The sequence below is a fragment of the Falco biarmicus genome, chromosome 14 (genome assembly GCF_023638135.1).
Source record: "Falco biarmicus isolate bFalBia1 chromosome 14, bFalBia1.pri, whole genome shotgun sequence".
NCBI lineage: Eukaryota > Metazoa > Chordata > Aves > Falconiformes > Falconidae > Falco > Falco biarmicus.
Genome location: NC_079301.1, coordinates 14306911 through 14327236, shown reverse-complemented (window position 1 = coordinate 14327236; position 20326 = coordinate 14306911). Strand labels below are relative to the sequence as shown.

General features: G+C 39.6%; 1 protein-coding gene across 2 annotated transcripts in view; it reads right to left on the bottom strand.

The window, feature by feature from the left end:
* The window catches only part of AFF2 (ALF transcription elongation factor 2), a 351165-nt gene that overhangs the window by 192551 nt on the left and 138288 nt on the right, over positions 1-20326 (bottom strand). The window lies entirely within an intron of this gene.

Genomic DNA, 20326 nt, shown 5'->3' with positions numbered 1-20326 from the left:
TTTGACTGCTGGAGAGAGTATGGTTCCTCACCATTCTCCACCAAAACGTTGGCCCTCTCCTGTCCAAACAGGGAGTTACAGTGGAAATCCCTTGAACTCTGAGAGCATGCTAGCCTTCGGTTCAATGAGTTCCTTCAAATGGGTCACCGTCACTTGCTGATGCAGAACAGCAAAGGGGCATCAGTGGCTGGAGTCTCCAGCCTGATACTGGTCAGAATTGGCCAGAAGCGTGTGAGCAGGGGCAACCACACCTGTGGTTTTCCAGAATTTTATCTGTAAATTATAAACTTTAATCCCAAGAAAATCACTGGTGCCATCATGAAGTCCTGTCCTGCAAAATTAATTCCATTGGAAACAAAGAGTTTATTGTTGAGGCAGATGTAAACTGGAGTACCTAAGCTGACTTCAGTGGAGGTGGGCTGATTTTTGTCAGCTGAAGATCTGCCCTTGGTTCCATTCAAAAAAGACAAAACAGACTCTTCCGATCAAGAGGTGGAATTCTATAATTCACTTAATGAGGAAGAGCTAAAGTCCATAGAGGCAGTAATGGTTAATATCAGATTTGTCAATCAAAATCTATCAACGTTGAGTTGCTAATTTGATTTGTGAAGTACTGTAACAAAGATTCATGTAATTTTTCCTTAAGGAGTATTCATCAGATATTAAATTAACCTAGTAGATGTTTGTCCTGTTTTCCAACTAAAAAGAAATGTGTTCACAATAGCTTACAATACAGGGCAAAGCCAGTCAGTATAGAAAGAAAGAGAAAGGTCCATTGATTTAACATTCATATTTACTCTAGCTATGTTTCATTTAAGTTTGATTTACATTCCTCAGCTCTTCATAGAGTACCTTCAAATACGGGTTCCTGCTGGCAAGGTTAATTTCAAAAGCCAACAAACTTAAGAGTTCTGCTTTAACGAAAAGTAGGTACTTAATAGACCATTCCGACCAATGAACTCTTATGCTGGCATATGGACATACACATTTTGGGTATCATTTGTAACTAGGCTTGTGTTTTAGAAAACCACAAGATGACTGTTTATCAGAAGTACGTTGTCTTTACACCTCTGTTCTACACTAAATATTTCAGAATCACTTTAAGTCTTATGATTAAACTCCTGTATTTAATGTAACAATAAAAGGCACTGAAAATTAACCGATTAGTATCACAAACACGCATACCTAGACATAGCCTTAACTTTGGTTTTATAGCTAAAGTTCTGTATTTGGGAGGGAAATACAGGCAAATGGGAATTAACAGAAAGAACAGCCCTCCTTCAAGCAACTGTATATATTTACTTGTGGCCATTTCTAGGCTTTGGATGAATGAATATGTATGCAAGAGGGAATTTCTGGTTTTATACAGAAGACCAGCGCCAGGACTATGTTTCACTGTGCCTGACAAAAGCCACGCTTCAGGTGAGCTGATTCCACCATGTGTACTTTGAGCTGACCTCCTTGAACAAACCGTCCTATGGCATCAGCTGAATAAAATTTCTAGTTGCAATGTTTTCTTCAAAATTACAGCAGCTTATACTTATCACTTAGGGACTGCATTGTACAAACTGCACCGAGTGCCTTTGCACTCCCTAATTTAAGTGGGACACTCCCCAGGAGAAAAAGCACTAATTTACAGCAGTTGTGGCAGCACAGGGCCCATAGAAATGCTACAGTTTAGATTTACTTTAATCACACTGGTTATTTTTTTTTACAGCTAACATAAAAACTTCACTTCTCATTCATATTTTTCAGTATTTTGTTTTTATGTAAAATAGTAATAATCATCACGATAATAATAATAATAATACCAGATGTTCGTGTAAAGGCAGCTCATTAAATCACAGTTGTGCACTCTTCCATGTTGTAATTTTCTCAGATAAATTTCCTTTTCTTTAAGCAGGTAATAAATACATAAAGCTTTTCTATCTATATATCTTTTAATCGACTGCAGTCATTTAACCTAGACCCTCTAACCAGATTAATAATAGAAAACGTGTCATAACAATTCCTTACCACAGGATGAATTATCATTATTGTTTTGGCATTAAAAATCCTTTCTGCTACCTCAAATTACCCTTCTTTTCAACAGTGCACAATACATGAATCACTTCCCTAATCCTACATGTTACTAAAAATCACATCCCAGTACAATAGAGCCATCTGACAAGCTACTTTCTGACAGCATGCTAAACTATTGTGGTGGTGAATTCCCAGAGACCCTCTGGATCTGTTTCATTAATAAAAGTTGTAAGTGAAAGCCAAAGAAGGAACTGCTCACAGCCTGTGAGAATCCACCTGAAGGCTGAACTTCACATCCCAGCTCTTCCCATCATCCTTAATGTCATGGAAACAGCTTCCTTTATGCCAAGGAGGTGTTAAGCAGACAAGCATCATTAGAGCTCCAGCTATACCTCTTTTGAAATCTAAAATTCTAAACATCTGGATTTTTTTTACAGCTGGGGGCAATTATAGTGCTGTTTCCAAACACCATAAATGTGTGTGTGTATCTGTAGCATTATACATACACAGGCTCCAATTCTCAGCTGCCTGGTAAATCAGTCAAATTTGACAATGTCAAACGAGTCGTACTGGAGTTACTAGCCCTCCGATTTGCAGCCATACATAAAAGAATGAGTGATCTATAGACCAAGGATATTGTTGAGAACCAATGAATTAAAGTTTTCAATGCTGATTTTTGATACTAACACACTCCATGGTTTCAAGAGAGCCCTTTCTTACAGCAACCTCACAAAACATATTTTATTCCCTGGGACTTGAGCAGCGAACCCTGCTTTCACGGGGAAGCCAGGGGCAAAATGCCCAGTAAGCTAAATGAGCAGCATCTTCCTTGCAAACGGGACAGGTTTGTATATGTAAAATGCTTTCAAGGTATAGGTACTTAAAAGTGAATTAAAGATAGGTTGCACGGGTATTAGATGGGCACAATCCTCCCAGGTGCTGGGCACCTTTAATTTACTGCTCCAGACGGACAAAAGAGAAGCTTGCTCTTCTCAAGATCAAATCCTGGTGTGGAAATACTTTGCTCAGTGACTGGTGAACCATTCATAATGCACACTTAGAATTTTTAGATGACAGTAAGTAGATGCATGGACTTAAGGCCCTGCATCAAAAATTCTATGCTTCCAAAGATCTAGAACACACTAGACAAAATGTTGAGTCCATTTCTATTAGTACTGTTTTTGAAAAGCTATTAAACCATCTGCCCTCTTTATGATCTTCTAATCAGAACCAACTTGTGCTTCTACCAGACAAGAATTTAGGCAACTTTTTATTGCAACAAACCAGCATTCATCAAAAGTGGCGTATTTTTAACACTAATTCTAATTCTAACAAGCAGTGCATTTTGTGTGCTTTCCAATTATGCATGAGAAAAGTCAGTGTAAGTGTCCTCTCTTATCACAATTATCTGTTTCTAATTTCAATTTTGGCTATGACTTTGCACTCCGTGATGTAAAAGTAAATGTTCCTGTCAGATAAAGATTAATTTGATTTAAACCCTCTTTGTTCTAATTATATATTCTATTTCTGCTCACCATGCAAGTTTCGTTTGAAGCCACATCTGTATTTTATCACAACAACGAAGAAATTCTGTGGTATTTAAAAAGGTAACTACAGGATTTCAGCTAGTCCTGTCAGGCACTGTTATGACAGTGTATGCTAGGACTGTGCCAAATGAATTAATATTTTAGCTAATTTACAGATTACTGTAATTGTTACTTGAATATTAAAGTATATGAACTTTTATCAAATGAAATCAAACTTGTTGCCCTAATCACTCCCTTTAATCCTAAGGAAACGTGACCTTTATGGGCTTTGAACATGAGCACACTGGAAATACTGAATGATACCCCATAGGCAGAATAAGAGATTTAACATGGAGAGAAAGATAATTTTATCTCTAACATGGAATATATATCCCTGGTACTTTCCTGTCTGGAAGTCAAGGTTTTGGGGACAGTCTAGAGAGATTTCTGTCATTGAGCACATCAACACTATGTGGGCATTGCAGAAAGAAGATAAGATAGAAATAGTAGGTGGGTAATTCTGCTGTATTTATCCAGACTCTGAGTGGAGTCTCACACTCGCAGGCATCTAAAGCTATTTGAACTATGAGTTTTGCAGGGCCTGCATTGCAGGGAAAACTTCACAACCATAGGCTAATCCTGGTTTTGACCAAAATGGGACGTGACCCATTGGCCATGCCTTCTGACAAAGCTCTTCTGGAGGTAGCTTTGGCAGAGGTATGATTCAAATATTGCCAGGACCACTGTGTCTAACCTTGCTTGCCTTTGCATCCTGGAACAACAGTTTTTTCCACCAAAACCATGACAAGTGAGGGCTAGCTGCCTGTGGAGTCAGGTCACCAGGCAGAGCTCAGAGAGGTTTCTCACGTGTCTTAACATAAACTAGGTTCGCACTCACAGTCTTTATCCGACTGCCTTCACAAAACTTACAGCAACTTTAACGGTATTCATCAACTTCTCTGACATTTGGTTGAAATTGCCCAACAAAATCAAAAACCTTGATACATATGGACACAACCACACACATGAACCCCTGCTTTTTTAAAGGAGTTTGACTTTTAAGACTTGAGACTTTGAAGGCTTCACCGAAGCATGCAGATGTTGTACCAGTTCCTTTTCTGCAGTTGCAGAAGCCTGGTTTTCTACCCAGAGTCTCCTTCTAGCCCATCCTCTCAGCTGCTGTCTCCTCCAGATCTCATTTCTCTCCCCTCTCTCCACAGGAACAGCCATACACACCTACCCGCTGTAAGACTCACAAAAAGCAAATTATCGCACCTAATTTTCAAAATATAAAACATCTAGGATTCATTAGAAAACTAAAACAAAATAAAAATAATTTGGATACTATAAAATAGAATTAAAAAAATCCAATAGCTCCGTGGTGCAACATTTCTTTGAACAGTTTTCTTCTGACATTTCTGTCCACCTCAGGGGGCAACCACTCAAATAAACAACCTAAGGACTTGAGAGATCAAGATTTAGACACTTACCACTCACTGGCATTTAGACTTCCAACTTGATCTGTGCCAGCTGCTGCTTAGATGCTGACTTCTGAGCATGTCAAGGCTGCAAGCTGGCACGTAAGTACTTCCAACTGGCTACTGTCTTCAGACTACATTTACAGCATCTTTTGACTATTCTATGGTGTTGAGAAAAACTAAGCCTAAAAGTGTTTTTACACTACTTCTCATCACTTCATTCCATTATTTATAAATGAGAGATGGGATGCACACAAAAGCATTGTTTGTGTTGGTGTTGTTACAAAAGCTTTTCCAGGTTTTTTTGTTTATAAGAACATTGCTGTTTTCCTTGCCAAAACAGAAATACACTGCTGGAATACGCTGTGATCTCAGCACAGTGTTTCTGGACAGGGGGTGACCTTCTGCACCTTTTATCTGGAGGAATTTGGCCCAGAGAGGCAGAAATCAAACAACACGTGATTCAGAGTTGCTTCAGAACCTGTCACCTCTCATCAGAATGTGATTTAGTGTAACCTGAACAGGGACAGCTCTGCTATTTTGTATAGGAACCAACATGACATTATCCAGAGCCAGGAGGTCATTGGTTTAAATCTCAACTAATCTGATGTGTCAGACCAAAGGCTCAGATTAGGCAGTTGGAGAAAATGGAAACATTCCTCTGCAATTTAATATCATAATTAACTATAGACAAATGATACAACTACCTCAAAAGAAATAAAGCTTTAACAAGAAAAGATAATGGGTCAAATTCACCGTTGGTATAAACTGCCAGAACTATGCTGATCTTACAGATCTCTGCCAGCTTTCACTAGTGGCAAATTAGGCTACAATTAATGAATTTCAGTGATCAAACTTCAATTAATTGTTCATTGCTGAAATAATCCAGCTGGAGATGCGTGTGTGCAGACAAACACTTTATAAAACCATTGCAGCAGTACTTCAGTGACCAAACAACAGACAGTACAAGGAACTGCAGCAATAATTCAGGAATAATAGGTAAATTTACGTAATAATTTTGGTTTAGTTAACCTTTTAAAAACAGACAGATATTTACTGCTACCAGAAAAAATATTCTGCAGACTGCGGAGACAGAAAGGACATGTATTGTAAGGTTTTACCTACAAGGCCAAATATTCCTAAGAAATTAATGACTTTTATTGAAATGGGTTGGACTACATCCATCTGCAGATGAGTATTAGCTGCATGTGCTTTCCTGGAGAGCATGCAATAAAATGATTGAACCAGTGATTAAAAGAAACACATTAGTAAAAATGTCTACCATAAATTTATAATGTACATATTTAAACTGAAGTATCTCTGAATCATTACAAACATCATTAAAAAATGAACAGTGGGAGCAACTTCAGGATACTGGCTCCCTTCTCCTGCGACCTGATTACCTGAGCTCTCACCTAATCAGGATGGCCATTAGAATTCATTGGGGTTTATCCGTTAGAAAATACATTCTTTAGAAACGAGGTCTTGATTCAGAAAAGCATTTAAACACAGGCTTGAGTGCTCTTCCAAATAGATGTGGTTTCTATGTTAAGGCCTTGATTTGGCAAGTGCTTGTAGACTTTTAACAAAAATATAGTTTGCTTGAATTCAATTCAACAGCTTAAATACTCCAAGCAAAGCATTTATGTCAAGGGTTTGATTGGAGAGGGGTCTAACATGCATTTTTTCATTTTGCAGATGTTTGTTTTTTGAGGACATAAATAGAAAAGTAATAATTCATACTTTAGCAAATATGTTAGCGAATCTGTATGATAAGATAAAATCCAGTAGCCTATAGAGCCCTCTGTAAACCCATAATTCAACAGCAGGCACTCCTGTTGAAGAGAGTACCTCTGGATTGACACAGATGTAATGGGGATAGCGTTGACATGTTGGCCCTGCTTCCTAAATACATTTTGAGGGGAGAAAAAAAATAATCCCACAACAAAAGTATCTGGAACTGACGAAGGTTGATTGCTTCTGAATGACCTTAAATGCCTCTTTTAATTCTACAGCATTGCCCCCTGCTCTGAACTACTGAGTTGCCTCTTAAATTCATTCTTATTATTTGCAGCAGCGGTCTCCTCTGGCAATTTATAACCACACTTCAAATTTACCCCATAGTGTGTAATTTTCTGTGCAAAAAACATGAACTACAAAGCAGCCACACAGCTAAAACAACTAGAGAAATAGTTTCTACTCATAGTTTATCCTGGAGAATTTAAAACAGTGTCACCCTAAGGCAGCTTTTTATTTTATAAAACAAGAAGTAAAGAGTACCTTCCATGACTTCCACATACAAAAAGTACAATTAAAAATGCACAGTATGAAAACTGTGGAAGCGAATGAACCTTGTCAATTTTCTACTTACTAAATCCTTATTATCCCAGGAGCAAAAAGCTACATCGCCACCACCTCCCTGATGTAAGCCGAGAAAGATGGCAGAGTTACTCATTCCCTGAACTACTCCATCTCTAGCTTTTGTGGATTAATAAAAAAAAAAGAGACTGCGCTTCCCAGGTAAATGGATGACAGGACAATTGTTCTTGAGATGAATGATATTAACTGCAGCACAAGGCAAGGAAGAAAAAGTGGATTTTAATGCTGTTGAAAATTATGGCCTTAAGAAATGTAGTGGATGACTAAAAGTCCTCTATTCAATGAAGAAATCATTGGGAAGTTCTTGGCAGGATGTCAAAAACTGCATTTAAGACGACAATTAAAACAGTATAATGTAAATGCTATAATTAGAACCATATCTGGTTGAGCAATACACTATTTGTCTTCCAGGATGTTAGAAGAAAAACTCCCCATGAACTGTTGCCAGTGTTTATTGGGGTATTTACCAAATAATACAGATCTAGCAAGAAGATGAATTTTGTTACCGTAAAGATTAAGTGGAAATATGCAGACACCTTTGCATCTTGAAAGATTCTATTTGTGTTATTCTACAGGGACAACAACTGAGGTCCCCCTTTCAATTACGCCAACTCAGGCCTGCTCCCGTTAAGGTGTCAGAGTTCTGTGCAGTTTAAGTTGGTACAGCTTAATTTGCACCACTTGAGAAAGAGCCCAGAATTTAAAGTAGACAAAGGAAACCTGCCAGAAGTGCTACAGGGAGCCCAAATTTCACCTACAGAAAACAAAACAGGGCATCTGTATCACACATTATGATGCAGAAACCATGGAAGCCGTAAAATGAGAGGAACTTGCCTCAAAAATAAAGTTCACACTTCCCAGTTAGTGAACACAAGGTTTAAACAGGGGATTTGCATTGATGTAAGGAAGACATGTAAGAACAACATTTAAAATCAAATAGAAATTACTTTCATGACGAGCCCCTCTCTTTGGGAAGCAGTGAAGCCCCGATTCAACACAGCACTGAAGAGTCAACCAAGTGGTTGAGCAAGTAACTCAAATCAGGGACTTCAAAAACTTTGAGCGGTGTGAGCAATGGCAGCACGTAGGACCTTTCCACCTGCTCCTCTGAGCAGACTCCTGCGGCTGACGCGCGAGGGGCAGCCGGCAGCCAGGCATGGTCATCTCTGATGGAAACGGGCTGGATTCTCCTTTCATAGCCCGCATGGCAGAGCAGCCCGGGAGCTGCCCGGAGCACGGTGGCACTCTCCGATTATTGCCAGCCTGGGTGGGAAGATCTGTTCCACACCACAATGTGTGAAGTACCTATAGAAGCCCACAGGCCATTGAAGCTCCATGTGCTCTGGAGCATGACTAATCAGGGACTTCAAAGCTTTGAAAAAGCTGAATTTCTTGACGATTATCCGAACCAAATTTCAGAATCTTTTGAAGACGGTTTGTCTCTGCTCAGGGGGTCCATTTTACAAGGCACTGGGAGAAGTTGCAGTTGCTTAACCTCATTTTAGCACGCAATAATTTTAGTGTGTGCTTTCTCTTCTTAGTGCTCTTGTCCCAGCCACAGAAGTTAGGGATCCTGATGTGCTGGGTATCTAAGATGGGGGACACATAAGAAACCACAAGGAAACCATGAGAACAGTCTAGTTTTCCATTCTGGGCCTGGGAACCCTGCAATTCAGATGCACTACCTTGTGTTCGATACTGCCTCTTTGTGGAAAAATGTTGTTATACATTATAAAGTTTAATTGTTCAGAGAAGCTTCTGATCTGGTTTTGGAGGACAGTTTCTCTGAATTTGCAATAAAATCTCATGGAGGATCTCCTAATATGGAGTTTTATTTCCTGTGGGAACACTTCTGTGGAGGAATAGGCAGGGGAATACATAAGAACTAGATGCAAATTCCAGTGGTACAAATAATCATAATGTTCAGCACAGTGATTATACTGTGCGTGATGCAAGCTCCAGCAGAGAAAACCCACACATACGCATTTCTTTTACTGAAGAAAAAGTAAGTGTAACATCGAAGTTTAAACCTTGCTGGTTTTCCTTTCTCCCACACTCTGGATTGCATAAATTCTACAGTATATTTTACTTTACTTTATAGGTTCTGATTAGTCTAGGTGAGATAGAGGGGTTTTTTCCTAAGCCCAAGAAATCAGCTATTATTCTCAGCAGTAAAACATTACAAAATTAATGGATAGCCTATGAAGAATACATCCCTATCATACATAGTGCTACCCTGCAACTCAGCCTACAAAGCAAGCAAGCAACAAATTTCACAGATACTGTAACCATCGAACTAAATAATAAGTCTATTATCTTTAGCAATGTATTGCCTTATACACATGAAATATAATAGGTATTAGTAAGATACTTCTCCTTGTACATGACAGATTACTTCAGATTATTTCAGCATTATTGGGACCTCTGGAAAATCATAACAGGGAAAAAAAAAAAAAGGACAAAAGAAAAAAATATAGCCCAAATTTGTTAAGGTCAGTGAGTAATTGTTAACCTTGGAGGGGAAAGAAATCAGTATTTTTACCAACAGCACTCAGAGCCTCCTGTAAATCACATTCATATTCACATATTTAAGCATTAATTTACATACTTAATTTCTGACAGGTTGACAACTGCAGTCCTTCTATCCTCTTGGTGTAAAGTAAGAAGTCAATTGTTATTCAGTGTATCAGTTACAGTGGTAGTGCCACTAACTGTATTTTATATAATGTGCTATCTGCAGAAAAGCAGATAAGAATTTGATTTAACATCCAATTAAAAGCCGTCATTGAAAAATTACTTCAAATAAGCCTTTTATTTTCTTTAATCAGTCCTCAATTCAAGCCTTCCTTGGACCTACTGAACCAAGCATCAGGACTCATGAATTTTGATTAAAAAATTTGAGCCCATTTCTAACTTAAGCAGATTTTTTTTGTTGCACTGTTTGATAGAAATTTAATAAATCTATGAATCCTTGCCAGCGTCATTTATCATCTTTTTTTCCGCAAGACTGGCCTATTATGCCTCGGCAGTAAATTATGAGGAAGCCAGCAAACCAAAACTTTTCAGTCCGATACTGAAGAAGAGATATAATCACTTGCATTGAACCATATAATTATAGTAGAATATGAATCTCTGAAACATTAGGTCCTGTTTTGAATATGTAATGCCCACGCTTTGAGAGCCTACAAAGATTTCTAGCTGATCTAATATAGCTCAGTTTAGCATCATATTGAACAATTTGCTGTTAATGAAAATGACAGCAAAAGCCATAAACAACAAGCTGGGAGACTCGGTAAGAATTATTAGGGAAATTTCCCTGTCTTTGGAAGAACAAATCAGAAAATCAAACAGTCACCTTTTAGGATTCCAAGTCACCCATGTTCATTCTGAACAAACACAGGGAGCTTAACCTGGGGCTATGTTCCCAAAGTTTTGCTTGTTTAGGGCTGAAGTTGGAACGTGACTGAGAACAGCTCAAAAGCCCTGGTGATGCAGCTCATATGCGCCTACAAATAGGCACTGCTCCTCGTTTCCCCTCTGAAGGGCAACTTCACCCACTCCATGCACGTGTAGCTTTATTAAAAGCATAGGGGAGCCACGTGCTTGGCTGCAATGTAACATCGGGGTGCTGTAATGGTTGGTGCAGAAGCGTTCACCTAAAGTGTCCCTAAGGACCACACTTTGGTTCCTCGGTTTGATGCTGGTCTCCCCACCTTTCCTAGAGAGTTGTAGGAAGAGAGAGGCCCCTCCAGGGATTAGTCTGGATCAGGAGCTGTATTAGCTGCTCCAATTCACACTGCAGAGATGCCCATCTCTGTTGATACTGGTTTCTGGGAGCCAAGGAGACCCTCTTCATAATTCAGCCACTAAATTAGGGAGTCAGACTCAGCAGCGTGAATACCTCTGCCTCCAGCTGCCCACCACTTTAGGTTGGGAACTCTGAATTTACAGTGAAGGACAGATTGCCCTGGGAACACAAGGAAGCCGTGCATATACATGTGAACACAGACACAAGACAGAAAAGAAACGGTGTTTTGGAAAAACATCCAGCCTCGGTTTTCCATTATATTTTAAAGGAGGTCCTTTCTTTGTTCAAAACCTTTTTTTCTATCAGAAGAAATTGTTCCACAACCTGTGGAAATACCAAGGACTGGGTTAGTGGCCCACAGTCCATGCAGAGCAGAACAATCCAGTACCCACCCACCCATCCTGGCTAGACAGGGCACGTACAGTACCATGCACCTGGAGCTACATACACATTGGCCAGCCGGTTAATACCAAACGTGTGCTACCAAAGACATCACACAACTGCTCCAGTTAGTCAGGCTTTGTAGATGGTCTGATGGAATCTCATCTCTCCCTTAGGAAAATTAAGCAATAATATCTTTCATTTCTTCAGCCATCAAAAAAGGTTGAGTTAGGTCCATTTTTGATCCTACCTAAACTGGTTCTTTCACCATCACTTCGAAATGGAATTGTCAGACTATCTTAAGACTGACTTTGTAAATAATCACATTTTTTCAGGCTTTGTTTTTTTTCCTAATATGAAAATGACCTGGACTCTAGTCTGGCTGATATAATGAAACACACTGTGTCAAAAGTTTTGTTGTCTGCTGTAAAGCAACATCAGTTTCTTATTTTACTTTGAAACCACAGTGGAACTTTTGTGTGAGAGTCTGATGAGATAAAGTATTCATTCAAAAAAGAAAAAGGCTGTAAAAAAAGGTTAGGCTGAGCTGTAAGAAAATTAAGCACCAATGTACAAACAAGGATGGATATTCAAAGGGGGAAAACAGAATTTTAAATGAAAAAGCCTGTCAAGTATTCACAAATTAATTAAGAATAGATCTAAAGTAGATGAATATTCTACTTGAGTGGCTGTAGTATCTTCAAACTTTTTCTAATAAAGCAGCCATTTCTTCTGACACTATCTCCTAAAAACAAGGAGGTATCTTGTGATTCTGTAGTTAGGGGTGTACAAATATGTGTTATTTCAGAACTGCTCTATAACATAAACCACTTTGCTAAAACTGATGCACTTCATTACAGCCTGGACAGTCTTCAGACAACTGAGTTGCAGGAGATCAAAAGGTCCTTGTCCAACAGCTGGCTTCACAAATTTGTGTTATGACTTCTTTATATATACGTTATGTCAAACTCGTGGACAGAAGGCACTAGGTATGAAGTTGGCTTGCAAATATATTGCTTATTACACACAATGAAGTTAATCTTTGCAAATTCAGCTGGTGTATGAATGCTGAGGGTAACCAGGTCCAACCACTCTTATGGCACTCCTGATATAAATCACTCCAGCTACCAGCCTCTGTTTATTCTACAGTAATTTCTGATCCCTCTCCATCAGCTAGAACTAGACACAACCACAGAGCCTCAGTGTGCCTTAGAAAAACAGTCCAACAGTTCCAGATTTCACAAATACCTGTTCAGGAAAGCATACAACTATGGGGCTGGCGGAAAGCTTTCAATCAGCTCTGCAGTTTAAAATACTTTAAGAGCTTCTTAAAGTAAAAATAATGCAAATTGTATTTCCTCTGATCCATGGCAGGGAATAAAACTTTTTTTTTTTTCCCTTGCACCTTTAATAAGCTTGGTAAACGAAGTGTAACCATACCTGCTAAATTACCTAACTGATGATCTCCTGGCACAGAGAAGAATTTCTGTCTAATAAAAACAAAACTGCCCATTGTGGGACATTTTGCATTAGACTCAGAAGAGCACAGGGAATAGAGTTTCCTGCCCTGATTTTGATGCTCTCTACAGGAATTGCCCTCTGGCCCCTTGGCAGGAGCTCCATGACCCAGCTGAGCTTTCTACTGAATAGCTCAGCAGGGTGCAGGAGCCAGTTGTGTGGCTTCACATGGTGCAGAAAGCTGTGGAGCTTTTCTCCTGAACAGCACCTCGGCCATTTTGAAACATCTGCAATAGCTACTATTCATGGTACGGAGGGAGGGGGGAAGAAATTCTCCAGCTGTTACGTCTCTGCTGAATCTTTTTTATTCCCATCTACTGCCCTCATGATGATTTTGAAGGACACCAAATGGTTTCCATTATTCAGAATGAAATAACATCTGCTCAACAAATATTGTTACTCCTTGGGAAGCACCTCATTCAAGCAGCAGCTCTCTTTACAACATTACAATACAACACACTTTATTTTATATAGTATTCTCACAGACACACTCGAGAAAGAAAGGAGGGAAAAGTAGAAGTAGCTGCAAACAAAAAGAAAATGAGAAAAAGAAGAAGATAGTGTTTAAAGAAAAGATCTTTTTCTGTAGTTGAAGGGGTGGGTAGACCACGTCCCATACTTGTAGGGCAGCTCAAGAGGAAAAATGACCTCTCTTCAGTGCACCAGCTAACACACCAAGAAGGAAAACTGTCACAGGGAGGTGGCCATGCTGGGAGAGGGTATATGAGCAGATGGACATGAGGTCAGTAGCATGGAATAAGTCCAAAGAGATCAGTTTTGAGTTTTATTTAGACTTGAACTGAAAGCTAAGAAAAAGAAATGCAAGTTACTGAGCCCCACTTTCTTAAAGCAGAAAAAAAAATAAGCTCAGAGCACTTAATTTTTAAGATCAGACTTCACATTTCTAATAGGCATGTACAGAGTAGGAGCTACCAGCACTAAGCTGTTACTGAAATAAAAATGTCCTTTTTGGCTGCTTGTTCTTTCACAACGTATTTGCTAGAGCAGACTAGCTCAATAATCAAAAAAACTGGGTGGCATTTAATATGGGAGTTCAGGTGCTGACACAACACAGCCCCAGTAATTGCTGGACTGTGCCCCTTGACTTAGTGAACACACTTGCATATCTCTTTTATCAGTTTAATTGAAATGTTAAAAATCACAGAAGGATAAGAATATGCAGTCTGCCCAGCATGTGGACACCTATACCTGTTTATTTTCATTTTGCTACTATCACCTTAATTTGGACGAGCAATTAAAGAAAGAAATATGATCACCTGGAGGCGTATTCCAGCATTAAAATGATCGAAGGGCATACTTCTTAGCTTTATAATTTCTTTTTGTTCAGGGGATGAGTGAATTCAGCAACATTGCCAACATTTCAATTTACTGAGGCTTCACTAATCCTGCAATTTCTCAGCACCTGTCAGAAGGGCACCAAAGACTTCCCAGGACTCTGCCTATGGAGATGCAGTCATCAGATTACAGACATCTGTACAGATGACCTCAGAAAAGATCTTTGTAACAGATAAACCCAGGAGTTATTTATTGTACTTCTGGCAAATAACTATTTAACCAGATTTAGGGTAATTTTTAGACTAGAGATAACATCTATCTAAATTCTTATACATATAATTTCTGTGTGATCTCAAGTTTTGTCATTTGTACGTATTTGTATAGTCATTATAAAGCTCATATGTTTAATGTTATCTACACCTTCGCATAATGTGCCAGATGACATAACCTATAGTTTGTAAAGACATCATGACATTTAAAGGTCTATTTCCATAGTTATTAAAAACTGTTTAGAGACACATAAATAAATATATTTAGATTGTTAAAAAAAGTCTTTCAAAGTTTATGCTTTTTAAATGTTGATTCTATAACACTGTGCCAATTCTTACAGATTGTGATTAGTGAACGGGGGACTAGTAAGTATTTTACTTCGTAATTCATAGTGTTTTCAGCCTCAGAAGAAAAGCAGAAGACATTCCCAGCTGTCTGAAAACCACAAAAGTTCTAACAGTCGAAAAGAACAGATCTAGTCGGCTCTAGTTTTTGTTTGTTTGCATGTCTAAATTGTATTTTGAGGGAGGTAAAAAGCCTCAGATGCTATATGAATTTTCTACATAATACTTTAAAAATGTTAATTTTACAATTCTGCTAGCATCTCATAGTCATATTTTACTTTAGATTACACTAGAGTATATCTGTGCGCTACGTTATTTCAACATTACCACTGTGTTTAGAGGAACCGCTTAAAAATAATGTGTTTAAGGATAGCTTACTGCAAAAAGTAAAACTTGGCCGCATGAACATATAAAAAATTAGGCTGCTGGTAACCTCAAATTCAACACGTAAACAAGCTCAATGGCTGGCTGTATCAGGAAGGCGTGTGCCTCTATCGGCTTCAGCCTCTCCTCCACGTAATGCCTCCAACAGCAAAGGAATCTCATTAACAGCAAAACCTGGAGACACTGTCACCAAAGTTCATCCTGTGGCACCTGCTTGTGCCAGCGCGGATCCTTTAAGTTGCATACTAAAGATTTTTCGTGGTGAATGAGTGTTTCAGGACAAGACAAAACAGAACAATAACTAAAGCGAGGGCAGGAAACACAAAAACCCCGCAGAGCAGCAGGAGCAGCAGGCACAGCGGAGGTAGTAAGAGACTGACGTTCAACTCTCCGAGTCATTCAGATTAATGAGCTCTAGAAATGTGGGGTCCCACTGTATTAATATCCATTACATAATGTGCTTCCTCCCCTAGTAAATAGAGGATTCAGGATGCCTGGGGTATAGACAGTCTCTTACTGAAGATAATGGGCCCAAACTGATTTTAGACACAGGTCCCTTTCCCTGGAGACAGTTCCTAATGATCTCCAGTGTTACAAAGGCATGACAAAAATATAAAGCAGTCACATTAGCCCAGATAGATCTTTAACAATTACCTTGACTCCTGAAAGTAGTCCATCATATCTCATTCGTATAATTTGTATTTTTCTGTTTGTACTTACATAGCCTTCCTACATTAGTCCATTGTACTATAAAGGGAATATACATTTATTTTCCATGGGCACACCCAAACTGTCTTCAGAAGCTAATGCTTCTCAAAGGCAGTTCTTAATTTTAGTTTTCTTTCCTAATAGTTAATTGTACCATGAGTGTTTTATCAAATTATATTACTGGAAATTGCTAATATTACAAATGTATAACTATAATGGATGTGGCTGTTTTCTAAATACAGGTTCCAATCTGATATTTACTTCTGCTGGAAACTCTGGAAAGGCTTTGCTTCCTATTTGTGCTTGTCTCCACGCAACTAGGTGAGGTCTGCCCCCCCCACATTAGTATTTTGTCAGCCATACAGTCAAATTAAAACATTTCTTTATGTTTCTGAGACTGAAAGCCACAATTTTCAAACATTAATTACATTCACCAGTGGTAGGGAGTGTGTGCATACACACTGATACATTAAGAAGGTGGCAAGTTTCCAAAAAAGCCTAGCAGCCAAAAAAAATTAAACATCAGTAATTTATAAAGAATGATCGAGTTTTAAGAAAATATGAACTTTTTGCTCAACTGCATTTTTTAAATATAGCATGAAGAAAAATAACTGTGCTTCCTGGAAAATATGAAGAGGGAAATAGAGCTTTTTGAAACATCCAGGAACACTGTAGTTTTTATAGGTCTCAAGAAGGAACACAACAAAACCATTATGTTTTTCTCTTAAGGACCGTTCTCACCCCTGTAAAACTCAGCTGGAGCTTTGCCACCTACTGTGGGGGAAGCTGGTGACGCTGCCAGCAGGACATCCACCCCAGAACCTCATGGACATGCACCAACCCAGAAAGTTGAGGCAGAAGCTCAGCCCGAAGCAAGTGCACTCCCTATACCAGGGGAGCACTAGGTCACTCCAAACAGAGCCAGCCAAGAAACCAAAAGAGACAAAACCAGCAGATCCTGAGTTCATGCTCCTGGCTGCCTGCTTGTGCCTCCACCTGCACATTTTTCAACACCACTTAAATCCAACTGAACCAGTACAGCCATGAAATAAATAGGCAAAAGGGGCTGATAGCTCAAGGTGATAGGAAGAACAACAAGATTTGTTAGGCTCCTGCTGCTTAACTAAAATACCTGGTAAAAGACTTGGTAATAAGTATATGGAAGGATGGTAAATAAATGAATTAAGGCATGGAAATGGGGTGTGTAAGGCACTGAGCTGTTTTGCTGAGTGATGAGATGCTAAAGATACAGAGAAATGTTTGCTTGTAACGTTCTGGTCTGCAGCAGGAAGGACCCTTCCCCTCTTTATGTGAGGGCTTGCCTGAGTCAATTCCTTTTTGTCCTCTTTTCTCTAGGTCCCATGAGAGTCTCTTTAGTTTGTAACTGAATCCCCCTTCCTGCAGAGCCCCCTGGCTACAACTGGCCAGGTGGAGCCCACCAGCAGCCATGCATCTTGCCTGGTCAGCCCAGATGCTTGGCAGGGTTTGTCTGCCTGCAGTGACAGGCCAGGGACATTTGACAAGCAGTAGATGAAAACTGCCTTTTGGACAAGATCAACAGAGCCAGATGTGTGATTGCAATAGCAGCCAGTCTCAGGGGCGTGAGATACCAGTGCTGTGCACTTGGGAGAGTGGCTGTTGAATGTATGGCTGCTCTTGGCCGGCTGCCCTCAAGCTGCCTGTCAGCCAGAGAGTCAGGATCAGCCTGTCCCCCGGCCAGCGCTCCCAGGGGAAAGCCTTGCCATACCTGCCGGCTTTCCCTGCTGCTCCCAGTATCCTGGGCTCTGTAAGACACACAAGGGATCCACAGTTAGCACCTAATGTGAGTTGCAGTTTCACCAAGATTTTGCTTTTTGTTCCCTGTGTTGCAGGCAAAACCCACCACCAGCCAAACAATAACTAACACACCAGTACCAGCGCCTGCATGGAATTAATTGTCACAGCAATTAGTATTGGGCCCTAATGACTATTTGATTGTGGGGCAGATCTGGATTCCCTGCTCAAGCCTGGCAGAGTCAAAGGCATTAATATCAAGACAAAAAGATTTGGCGATATGTTTGTATATTTTATTCTAATAATGCTCCAGGACAAACTCCGAGGAACGACATCTGCAATATTTACAGCGACAAAGTGCTAGCATAATGTGCCTTGCTCTGTGCTGAACAATTTGTAAATGTCTCATTAAAATGTACTTTTTGTTTCTTCCCTCTTCACCTTAAACTGGTTCACCTCCTTGGTTTTCACCGTTTTCTGGGAAAAAATGTCAAATCACACAGTATCAGAACAGCCACTCTAGTTTTTTTTTTCAATTTTTGAAGACATTCTTAGATACATTATTCTGACACATTCTGTGGTCAAAGAAATGGTTTTTAAATTCACATGTTCAGAATGATTTCACATTTCCATTTTCTTTTGTTTATTTCTAGGACAAGCTACTTATAACAGCTACAGTTGTCTCTAATGACACAAATTAGATACAACCCAATATAAGCAAATATTGTACCTACACAGTTTGCTGTGGTAACATATTCTACTATTACATGCTTACACTTAAAATGCAGGAATATAGGTCAAATGGATCTTCAATCTATTTCAAAACAATGAGAGGAAAAATGATGTCAGGCACAATCTAAACAAACTAAAAGAGTAATTTAAAAAGCTACGGAGAAGAAACATACATGCCTGGCTTTGCATGTCCAGCAATATCTTTAAATGGCTTTATTACTTGCCATCTGTTTTGCCATTTTCCCTTAGTGTTTATATACTTATATAAAAATTCTGCTTATATATATGCAACACATTAGTCTTTTATGGGAACAAATCAAATATAATAGGCAAAAGGTGCTTTATTTTTATATGAAAGGTATGACCAAAAATAGAGTGTAAAAAAGGTAGGGATGCAGGACTGTTCTTGTCCATTGAATAATCCTTTTTATACGTTCAATAAATTGACCAAGAAAAGTGAGCGTGCCTCCAGCCAGGCGAAGTTTTACTATTCTCCCATGGAACATCCACCCACTCTGTTCCCATTACATTTCTTTGCAGCTTCTGATTGCAGGAGAATATAAAAACTGTAACTAGGTAAGACTGAAATGAAGCAGGGATAGAGCAAAGCCATAAAATGGGGATGCAAACTTTCCCAAAGTTTGAAGGTGTTTGAACCCAAGATTTTGGCTCAGACCCATCCTTAATTTGAAGCAGCATCTGGCAGGCCAAATGCTCTGCAAACGCTGGCACTATGAAAGATGAAGTCTCATGCGACACAGCGTGTTGGAAGAAACGCTTCCTCCGTGGAGGAAGCCGGGACGCACAGGAAGGGTGAATGCAGGAAAGCTGGAAGTTGCAGCTGCATGGAGGGACCCAGCTCCCACCATCCCTGTGGTGCTCACTTCAGAAGAGAAAAGACCTCCCGCTTTGGTTCATGTGGCGCTTGTCCTCCCTGCTGATCCTCTTGTTCTCACCCCTATTCTTCTTCCCGAGACCTAAACCACATCCAACTCAGGGACACAACTGCCAAGACACTGGGTCTCTGGCGCTGTGGCCTGGGTTGCTGCACTCCATGGCCGGGCTCCCCAAGCCAAGCGCTGTGTCCTCAGCTAGCACAGCCCATTACAGGATCCCAGGAGTCTTTTCACACCTGATTTTCAAAAGCATTTAAGTGCCTAAGGATGCGTAGGGATGCCTAAAGGGATCTTCTATAGGAAAGAAGAAATTTCAAAAGTACCTTGAGTCCGGTGTTCCTAGTGACTTGGAGAGTCCTGAGTATTTCTGGAAACCTCACTCAGTATTATCTACATCCTTACCCATACACACAAGCTTGGTCTTCTAGCCTTAAAACTCACAATTTTCCACCCAAAACAGGCAGAAGCTTTATCCTCATATTTGTGCATTTAGTGGCAATTGATACTTAATTACAGCCGAAAAATCTATCCGTGTATTTTAACAGTTTGGATGTGGCCGAAAATAAGTGGCTTATTAACTGCTGTGAGGAACATTTCACAATAGGATCTGCATTTTTCTAGAACTCTGTAATTAAAGTATGCGCTAACGTGACCACAACATTTTTAAACAGCTGGCACATGGAGCTGAAAAAAATAATTAGTTTTCAATAAAAAAGTTGCTTTTTATTACCCAGGCAAAGTTCTCTAGCGACTTTTAAGGATCTGCCAAGTGAAATTCAAAAATGAAAATAGAGTCTCTATGCTGGCTGTT